Source organism: Antechinus flavipes, chromosome 4 (genome assembly GCF_016432865.1).
Source record: "Antechinus flavipes isolate AdamAnt ecotype Samford, QLD, Australia chromosome 4, AdamAnt_v2, whole genome shotgun sequence".
Taxonomy (NCBI): Eukaryota; Metazoa; Chordata; class Mammalia; order Dasyuromorphia; family Dasyuridae; genus Antechinus; species Antechinus flavipes.
Window position 1 is genome coordinate 62,881,863 of NC_067401.1, and position 11,431 is coordinate 62,893,293.

General features: G+C 33.9%; 1 pseudogene; it reads right to left on the reverse strand.

Moving 5' to 3' along the window:
- Window positions 1-241: 241 nt before the first annotated feature.
- On the reverse strand, window positions 242-9,201 carry LOC127561255 (MARVEL domain-containing protein 2-like; annotated as a pseudogene).
- Between the last annotated feature and the right edge of the window lie 2,230 nt (window positions 9,202-11,431).

The window sequence follows — 11,431 nt, forward strand, 5'->3', positions numbered from 1 at the left end:
AGAAATTAGATGTATTTGAATGGAAACCTTTTAATTTTTATATAGACAAATTTCATAATCCAAAGTGCTTCCCAATAGCAACCAATCCTATATATCATGAAACTGACAAATATATGGCAATAAATAAATATTAAAATATTTTTAGACAAGATTTAGGGGGAAACTTTGTCTATTCTAATTATAACCTTATCATAGTTTTGAATCCTTTCTTTTATATGAGAAAATTTATTTAAGGTATTCATTATGTAGGATCATTCTTTTGCTTTTCAAATTTTTGTAGAATTTTTGAAATTCTTTCATGTTCCTATTTTTTGAATGATGAGGCAATCTGCTCATTGCTGCATATAGCTCCTCAAATTTTCTGAGGACTGCTTGGACGTTAACAGACAATTCTTTGCATTCTGGAAACAGGTCCTTGAAGACAAATTTACAGCATTCATCATCCAACTGAATTACAAGGTTCTTTTCTATTTAATCTGGCACCACTATCAGATTTGGAATGTGTTCAGATGAGATGGATCCACAAAGAAGTTTCAGCTTTATTTTTGTTGCTCTTATCACTGGTGGACATTTCATACATTGTTCTTTTAGATCGAATAAAAATTTCACTTATCCCTTATTGCTCCATATGCTGCTCTGTCTTTGATACTTAATACCTTCAAAACTTTAAACTGTAGCACTAATGAAATAAACAATCATTATGATGAAGAAAAGTTTCAATATTGCTGTCTTTCTATGCAGCAAAATGATACATTCATTCAAATATTAAATAAAGGGTAATAGAACAGTCCATCCCATTGATGTAATTTACACAGAGTATAACTATAGGTATAAACAAAATGAAGAGGGACACATCAGTTTCAAACTCAGTTAAAGGCTACCAACTAGAATCCAAATGGATGTTCTGATAATATTGTGGACATGTCAGGAACTAGAACAATAATGATTATAATCCAAGTTAACCCAACAGCAATAAGTATAAAAGGGATTTTAGGGACATTGTAGAAGTAATCTTCAAACATGCTGTCCAAGAAAATTGTGCTAGTCCCATAGAACTGTGAATTTCCAAATAGGTTATATTATTGATTTTTTTTTAATGTATATAGACTATGACACAAGCAAAGACACCTGCTTATATAAGCAACTCCATAATGACAAGATTTCTTATAATACTGCCCATGACTTTATATAGGTTGTATTCTTCTACCTTCTAGCTCTAAGTTAGGACTATATGTTTGTGTCTTCCTAAAGTTCCAGATGTATTGTGAAGGAGAAATACTTCAATTTCTTTCTGTGAATTGTAAATTTCACCCAATTCTCTATGGATCTATATAAAATGGGATAGTTCAATCTTTCTGATTAGACTGTTGGGGAACAGTCAGCATCACTGAAAATATGCTCAACTTCAGATACAAGCTTGTCCCATTCCAGGTCATTTTCCTTTTGAAGAAGTTCTTCTAAGCCTCTGAATTAGAGTTGGTTCTTCTGTGTCATTTGAATTTAAGGCAAAACTAAATGGTTGCTATAAAGGAAGAGATGGAGCTGGCAACGTATCTGTAATCAATTCATTCTCTTGAAGAGTCTCATTGGGCCATCTTGATAGAACACATGTACTGGAGCATCATCATAAACACTGGCAAGATTCCTAGATCTTCTCTCAGGCACCATGCCATTTGATGACATTTGTGATTATTACTTCTACTCTCCATGAGCAGCTTTATGATGGCTCCTGGCTGGTCAGCTAGTGGTAGAAATGGAGACCCATAATTCTATCCCAGATTTCAGAGCATTACCTCTTGAGACAGGCCAATAATTTCTTTTTAATAGCTTTAATTGCTAAATAAAAACAGCTAGGTAGCAAAGTAGATAGAGCATAGTACCTGGAGTTAAAAAGATTTAACCTCAACTTTGACCTCAGGCACTGTCTAATTCTGGACAAATCTCTTAACTTTGTTTTAATTATCTCCTTTATAAAATGGAGATAATAAGAACAACTATGTCCCAGGCTTGTAGTGAGAATAAAATAAGCTAATAATTGTAAAATTATTTGCAAATCTTAAGGTTCTATAGAAATGCTAATTATTACTATTAAAACCTAAATCCTATATTTGCTTTCTACCCATTGTTCCTAATCCTGCATTCTGGGTTAGTGATAAAAAGTTTCACTTAAAGTCTCTCACATACCTTAAAATAGTTATTGTACCTCTTCCCCCTAAACTTTAAACCAGATATGACCAATGACCTTATCTTTATATGCCATCTATTGCAAAGGTTTTTACTATCCTGTTCATTCTTTTCAATACTAACCCCAACTTAGCAATATGCATCTTAAAATGTAATTTCCAGAATTGAACACAGTACTTTAGATTTGGTCTAATCAGAGCAAACTACAGAAGATTTATTAACTTCACCCCACCCCACCTGCCAGACATTATATAATGCCAGAGAAACTGAGGTAAGATAGAGATTAGAGGTTTTTAATATTTTATTAATGAAGAGCTTAGACTAGTTGGCTGGATTGCACTATTGTCTCAAAGTATCCAGCAAGGAGCTAGGGAGTCCAGGGATTCTTCTAGGGCTTCAGCAATAAGGGATGCAAAGGCAAGATGAGGATAGAGCACTGGTGAGCAGCAACTTTTAGGAACAGACCATAAATTAGGTTCTGACAGGTTGGGGGTAAGGAAGGGTCATAAATTCTAATAAGTTGGGAGGACTAGGAGCCAAGATGTCTGAGATAGGAGTATGTCTAAATATCTTGAGATAAACCAGCTGCATTTTATGACTCTTTAAAATGCTACTGGTCAGTGCTAATGTCCAGGAAGAAAGATTGACACCAGGGAGACTGAGACAGAACAATTCAAGGAAACTGAGGCAGAATAATTCAGGGAACTAATGCAGGGAAACTGAGGCATAACAATTATGCTTCTGTTAATGAAGCCTAAAGTCACTTGAGCCTTTTTGATCATTATCACATAATGCTGGTTATTCTGTGGGCTTACATTCTTCTAAAACCTTCAGATCGTTTCAGATAAATGTCTTTCTTAAGCTCACCTTTCCCATCTTATACTTGTAACGTTGAATTTTTTGAAGCCAAGGGTAAAAGTTTATATTTAAACCCAATTAAGTTTTATTTTATTAAGTGAAACTAGAACATTTGGAAACTCAGTGCTTTAATCAGTCAAAGTTTTTTTTTTTTTTTTTTTTTTTTTTTTAATGCTGCTTGGGCCATTTATTGTGCTCATTATTCTTCCAAGCTTTGTATGTAAATCTGACAGATGTGCCATTTATGTATTCCTTCAAATAATGTGCCTTTATTCAGTAATAGAAATGCTAAATAGCACAAGGTCAAAGACAAAGGCCTCCCTGATAGATTTATTTTCACATTGATATCAACTCATTTGTATTATTTTAGCTTGATAGGCTAGCCCATCAGGACACAGGTTTGAATTAAGAGTTGGAGGAAGTAACTGTGTTTGAGACATGGTAACAGAGCAAAGTAATGCTTGTTTCCAAGATTTTCAGAGGCAGGTATTAATTATCAATCCCTTCTCTAAGCAAGCATATACATTTGAGAGCCTGGGTCAAAAGCCTCAGTAGTCATGGGTCACCCAGATCTCAGATTCCCTGTTACTGGAACCATTTGAGAAGCCTATTAATATATATTGAGAAAATGTGGTGGCAATTAAAATCACTGTCCCAAGGACTGAATGACTTATGCTTAAAAACCTATGTATGAGAATAGGTTTTTAGACCCTTCAGGGGATAAGTGAAAAAGTGCTACATTGTTGTAATTTTCCCTTTTAATCCTGTTTCTCCATGATATAAGTATGGCTGAGTGTGACCCTGGGTGGGTGAGGTTAATGGGAAGGCAAGTGAAGGCATTCTCTCCACACAGGCATTATTTTGAGATTAGATCTTCTCTAGTTTGGCTTTGAACAGGGTATCTTTAAGAAAAAGCAAGGAGAACCAATAAGTTAACTCATGGGAAATAAAAATATACACAAAAAAGTAAAATTTGAAAAATGTAGAAATGAATACCACAAGATAAGAGAGGGAGGCAATCTTTTTTTTTTTTTAATAACTTTTTATTGACAGAACCCATGCCAGTATAATTTTTTTACAATATTATCCTTTGCACTCACTTTTGTTCCGATTTTTCTCCTCCCTCCCTCCACCCCCTTCCCCAGATGGCAAGCAAACCTATACATGTTAAATAGGTTACAGTATATCCTAGATACAATATATGTGTGCAGAACCGAACAGTTTTCTTGTTGCACAGGGAGAATTGTATTCAGAAGGGATAAATAACCCGGGAAGACAAACAAAAATGCAAATAGTTTACATTCATTTCCCAGTGTTCTTTCTTTGGGTGTAGCTGCTTCTGTCCATCCTTGATCAATTGAAACTGAGTTAGATCTTCTCTTTGTCCAAGAAATCCATTTCCATCAGAATACATCCTCATACAGTATCATTGTTAAGGTATATAATGATCTCCTGGTTCTGCTCATTTCACTCAGCATCAGTTCATATAATTTTCGCCAATCTTCTCTGTATTCATCCTGCTGGTAATTTCTTACAGAACAATAATATTCCATAACATTCATATATGACAATTTACTCAACCATTCTCCAATTGATGGGCATCCATTCATTTTGAGGAAGGCAATCTTGAGGAAACTAGAAAGGAGTGATTATTTTCTGTAAAGAGGTCACATTTGGCCATTGACCATATTTGGAATCCACCTAATTGTAAACTGTCTAGGTCACCCCTCTCCATTTTTTCCACAACATCATTGTTATGAGCCAGAACTTGAAACATGGTGTTAACTCAACAGAATTGATAGAAACAATGTTTATGTTCACACCTTTGAGAGTTCACACATTAACTTACACATTAGTTCACAAGTTCAGAGATTCACAAATCAGAAACCCACAATCCTACTCTCTCTGAGGAGGAGTCAACTTTTGGGTTCACACCTTTAAGAGATCATATATAAGATGCTCTCAGTCTCAGCGAGGGTCAGTTGGAGATATTGAGAGCCACAAGTCAGTGGAGAGTTCAGTTGAAGAAATTGAGAGCCAGAATTCAGTTGGGAGATTCAGAAGCAAGATTCAGAGAGAGCTGGAGGCTGAAGCTGGCAGACAAGCTGCAAGAGCTCTTGGAATCAAGGAGGGAGATAGGTCTCTAAGAAAACTAACCGGGCTATTTTGAAGGAGACAATAAAGGATTTAAACTTTTAACACCTGGATGCAGTTGAAGTGATTATTACTTGAAACTGAAACTAAGGCTGCCTCCAGAAAACCTCCCCAAGAAAACTGCTCCCAGGGAGAACCATCATATTTTAGAAAAAGAAGAACACCACATATCATGATAGACTTTCTTTTCCAAAATCTAGGAAAATAGTAATGTTAGCATTTACATGTTCTACCAGGATACCCTAATAAAAGAGAAGACATAATTTCTTGACTACCAGGATACCCTAATAAAAGAGAAGACATAATTTCTTGATGAAACAATTTATGATGAGTCCTTTCTTCTTCTTCTTCCTTTTTTATTAATTTATTTTTTTTAATTATAGCTTTTTATAGACAGAACATATATATGGGTAATTTTTACAATATTGTTCCTTGCACTTCTCTTCCCTCCCTCCACCCCCTCCCCTAGATGGCAAGCAGTTTTATACATGTTAAACATGTTAAAGTATAGTCTAGATACAATATATGTGTGCAGATCCATATAGTTCTCTTGTTGCACAAGAAAAATTATATTCAGAAGTAAAAATAACCTGGGAAGAAAAACAAAAATGCAAGTAGTCCACATTCATTTCCCAGTGTTCCTTCTCTGGGTGTAGCTGATTCTGTACATCATTGATCATTTGGAACTGAATTAGATCTTCTCTTTGTTGAAGATATCCACTTCTCTCAGAATACATCCTCATACAGTATTGTTGCTGAAGTATATAATGATCTCCTGGTTCTGCTCATTTCACTCAGCATCAGTTCATGTAAGTCTCTCCAAGCCTCTCTACATTCATCCTACTGCTCATTTCTTACAGAACAATAATATTCCATAACATTGTATACCATAATTTACCCAACCATTCTCCAATTAATGAGCATCCATTCATTTTCCAGTTTCTAGCCACTATAAAACGGGCTGCCACAAACATTTTAGAAGCCTTTCTTCTTTAGATAGTCTTTAATCTTCTCTTAATAACAATGGACAACAACCAGAAAATTGCTTTCCTTGTCATACACACACACACAACAAGAACAACAACAAGAACAACAACAACAACAACAACAACAACAACGCAAAAACTGAAGAACTTTATAAATTTTTTTTTTTTTGGTGCTAGTATCAGTTATTGTTTCAGTTTAACATTTTTTTAACCATTTTAATTAACCAAAATTATGCTCATTAATTTCCCCAAAATGTAATCACTGATTGTTTCCTATTATATTTTATCTATCCTCATCATTTAACATCGTCAATCAATATGCTTGGATTCCATTTGCCCTGGTATTGCTTTTCCATTGTGGATATTTGTTGATGAAAAAGTCCTCCCTTTTTTGTCAGTGATTTCTCTTAAGTTTTCTGGGAAGGAGTCAGAATGTGACCCCAAGGAATGCATTTTGAATGACATATTATTTTATAACTTTGACAAGCTCTTGGTAGTTTCTCGCTTTTTTTAATTTCCCCAAAAGTTTTTTTTTTTAGTCACTTTAACAAATTAGCATCTGGCTTTTTCAACTTCATCCAATTATTCTTCAAAATGCTTGTCTTTCATCATTTTCTTTGTCCAAGGACCCACAAATACCGTTATTTTGATGTTAGTTTTCTGAATTCTTAGAAATACATTTTTCAAATAATAAAAATATGTACATTTTGAATTATGATCTTGATGAAATTTATCATTCAACCAAGTTTATGGTGCCAAGATGAAAATAAAATGTTTTCAGAAACACAAGTGGTTGACTTTAATACATTTTTCTTTCTTGGAGTCAGTCCTTTCCTTTGAGGTCAATATATCTTTAGTGTAGGTCTTTTTTTTTTTTTTTTTTTTAATTTTTGGTCTCTGTTGTCCCACTAAGAAATATAATATGACCAGATTATAATCCTAGTTCAAGAATAATCACTCTCAGGTTTTCAAAGATAAATTAATAATTTTTTTATTCTTATAACTTATTAAGAGAAAGTTCATGTTTTAAGTTTATTTTTCTGCTGTCTTATGTGTCACTTATCCTTTTAGTCTAGGTGTTAAAAAGAAAATCTAGATTTTTAGATAAAGCAAGGTCATATAACATGGGCATTTGTAGTCTTTGTTGTTTGGTCTTAGACCACAGCATGTCAAACTCTCCTATCTCATACTATTTCTCAAAGTTTCTTCAAGCTCATGTTCATTATTTCCATGATCTTATGTATGCTCATTTATCACACACTCTGCTTTCCCCTTTTCCTTTTGCCTTATATCTTCTACATATCAGTCTTTTCCAATGAGTTCTATCTATTATGTGACCAAAGTATTTAAGCTTCAACTATTTGACTTTCCAGTGATAGCTTGAATTAATTTCTCTAAGCATTGACAAATCTGATCTCCTTGCTGTCCAAGGACTCTCAAAACTTCTTCAACACCACATGTCAAAAGTGTCAGTTGTGATGCTCAGCTTTCTTTATATCCCTATTCTCACAATAATACATTGCTCCTGGAAAATCACAGCTTTGATTATATGGATCTTTTACAGCAAGTAGCATCTTTGCTTTTTAATATGCTGTTCAGTTTTGTCATAGCTTTCCTTCCAAAGAGCAAGTGTCTTTTAATTTCATGACTGTGGTCTCTGTCTGAAATATTTTTGAAAGAAATAACATACATACTCAATAGGGGTATAGAAATCTATCTTTTCCTGCAGGAAAATAGGAGGAGAACGGTGTATGGGAAGAGAGGGCATATACTTTTGAGGAGAAACAGGGTGAAGTGAGAGAATAAATACAGTTCACAATAATAGTTATAAAAAGAATTTTAAAGTAAGTTTCTCTATAATGCCTTATTTCTCAAACATAAATGGGGGAACTGAGTCAAATTTATAAAAAAAAATAAGAGCCATGCCCTAATTGATAAATGATCAAAAGATATGATCTTTGCCCAAAGAGCTACAAATTCATCCATATCCTTTGATCTAACTACACCACTACTTGGCATGAAAACAAAAAGAGATTCCAAAAAAAAAAAAAAAAAAGGAAAATAAGCTACATGTTCAAAAAATATTCATAACAGCTCTTTTCACAGGGCAAAAATTTGGAAATTGAGGGGATGTTCATTAATTGGGGAATGACTCAATAAACTGTGCTGTGTGTTTATGATGGAATGTTACTGTTCTATGGGAAATGATGAGCAGGATGCTCTCATAAAGAAAAAAAAATACTTGGAAAGTCCTCAATGAACTCAAGCAAAGTGAAATATAATGTATACAAAGTAATAGCAGTGTTCAGGGATGACAGCCATGAATGACTTTGCTATTCTTGGTAGTACAATCATCCATTACTACTCTAAAGGATTTAAGATGAATAATCTATGTATACCCAGAAAAGGAAATGATTGTGTCTGAAGATAGATTGAACCATTCTCTCCCAACTTTGTTTCTATTTCTGTCTCTCTGTCTCTCTCTCTGCCTCTCTCTCTATCTCTGTCTCTCTTTTAAACTATTTTTCTTAAGGGTTTTTATTTCTTTGGGATGGGAGATTTTTTTTTCTTCCCCTCTCCCCCCACAATTTGACTTTTATGGAAATGTTCTCCATAAGTTTACAAGTAATTTCTTAATTATGGGTGGGGATAAAAGAACCTAGCATCAAAAATTTTAGAAACAAATGTGATTTTTTGTTGTTGTTTTGAATGTAACTAAGGAAAAATATTACAAATAAATAACACAAAATCTGAAATGATCTTTGAGTCCAAGAATATAAATTTTGCTTTCATTTTTTCCCCTATTTTTTCCCCAAAAGTGATAGAACAAGTTGCTAAGATCCAATTTTTTTTTAATGTTAAGCTTCAAGGCAGATTTTATACTCTTCTCTTTTACCTTCAGCAAGAGACTTCTTAATTCTTCACTTTCTGTCATGAGTTTGGTATCTGCATATGTGAAATTATTGATTTTCTTCCCAGCAAACTTAACTCCAGCTTTTGATTCAACTAGCAGAGTCATTTTGCATATATGTTAAATAAGAAAGCTGACAAGATATAGCCTTGTCATACTTCTTTTCTAATCTTAACTGATCACTTGTCCCATATTCATTTCTAACTTTAACTTCTTTGCCTGCATATAGGTTCCTTAGGACACAAGTATTATGGTCTGGTCCTTCTATTTCTTCAAGAACTCACAACATTTTTGTTGTGATCTACATAGTCAAAGAATACAGTGTAGTCAATTAGCAGAAATAGATTCCTTCTTCCCCTGAATTCCCTCATTTTCTTCTTATTCCTGTGAATGTGGGCAATTTGGTCTCCAGTTCCTTTACCTCTTAGAAAACCAACTTATTCTTCTAGTTTACACATTACTGAAACTTAGCTTGCAGAATGAAAGCATAACCTTGCTGGCCTGTGAAATGAGCTCAATTCCTCAACATTTTGAACATTCCTTAGCATTGTTCTTCTTTATAATTGGGATATAAACTGATATTTTCTGATCCAATAGCCACTGTTATGTTTCCCAAATTTGTTGGCTTTTTGAGTACAACTCTTTTACAGCATCATCTTTTAGGTTTTAAATAGCTTGGTAGTTTATTACCTCCATTAGTTTTTAATTTTCTTTATTAAAGCTTTTTTTTAATTTTTCAAAACATATGTGTGGATAATTCTTCAATATTAGCCCTTACAAAATCTTGTGTTCCAATTTTCCCCTCCTCCTCCCACACCCTTCTCTAGGTGGCAAATAGTCCAATATATGTTAAATCCAATATATGCACAGATATTTATAAAATTATTGTGCTGCACAAAAAAAAAAATCAAATCAAACCAGTAAAAAAAAAAAAGAGAGAGAGAGAGAGAAGCAAAATAAAATGCAAGCAAACAACAAGAGTGAAAATGCCATCTTGTGAATCACGCTCAGTTTCCACAGTTCTCTCTCTGGGTACTGGCTCTATTCATCACTAAACAATTGAAACTGGTTTGAATCATCTCATTGTTGAAAAGAGCCATGTCCATCAGAATTGATCATCATATAATCTTATTGCCATGAATAATGATCTCCTGGTTCTGCTCATTTCACTTAGCATCAGGTCATGTGAGTCTCTCCCAGCCTCTCTGAAATCATCTTCCTGGTCATTTCTTACAGAACAATAATATTCCATAACATGCATATACAATAATTTATTTAGCCATTCACTGATTGATGGGCATCAATTCAGTTCCAGTTTCTTGCTACTACAAAAAAAGGCTGCCACAAACATTTTTGCACATGTGGGTCCCTTTTCCTTCTGGAAGATTTCTTTGGGATATAAGCCCAGTAGAAACACTGCTGGATCAGAGGGTATGCATAGTTTGATAACTTTTTGAGCATAGTTCCAAACTGCTCTCCAGAATGGTTGGGGTTCTGTTTATAATACTACCAACAATATATTAGTGTCCCAGTTTCCCCACATCCCCTCCAACATTCATCATTATCTTTTCCTGTCAGCTTAGCCAATCTGACAGGTGTGTAGTGGTATCTCAGAGTTATATTAATTTCCATTTCTCTGAGCAATAGTGATTTTGAGCACCTTTTCATATGACTAGAAATAGTTTCAGTTTCTTTATCTGAAAATTGTTCATATTCTTTGACCATTTATCAATTGGAGAATGGCTTGAATTCTTCTAAGTTTGAGTCAATTCTCTATATATTTTAGAAATGAGACCTTTATTAGAACCTTTGAATGTAAAAATGTTTTCCTAGTTTATTGTTTCCCTTCTAATCTTGTCTGCATTAATTTTGTTTATACAAAAACTTTTTAACTTAATATAATCAAAATCATCTATTTTGTGATCAATAATTCTCTCTAATTCTTTGGTCACAAATTCCTTTCTCCTCCACAGATCTGAGAGGTAATCCATTCTTTGTTCTTCTAATTTATTTATAATATTATCCTGTATGTCTAGATTGTGAACCCATTTTGAACCTATCTTGGTATATGGTGTTAGGTGTAAATCAATGCCTAGTTTCTGCCATACTAGTTTCCAATTTTCCCAGCAGTTTTTGTCAAACAGTGAACTCTTTTTACAAAAGCTGGGATCTTTGGGTTTGTCAAACACTAGATTGCTATAGTCATTGACTATTTTGTCCTGGGAACCTAACCTATTCCACTGATCAACTATTCTATTTCTTAGCCAGTACCAAATGGTTTTGATGACCACTACTTTATTATATAGTTTTAGATATTGTACAACTAGACCATCTTCAT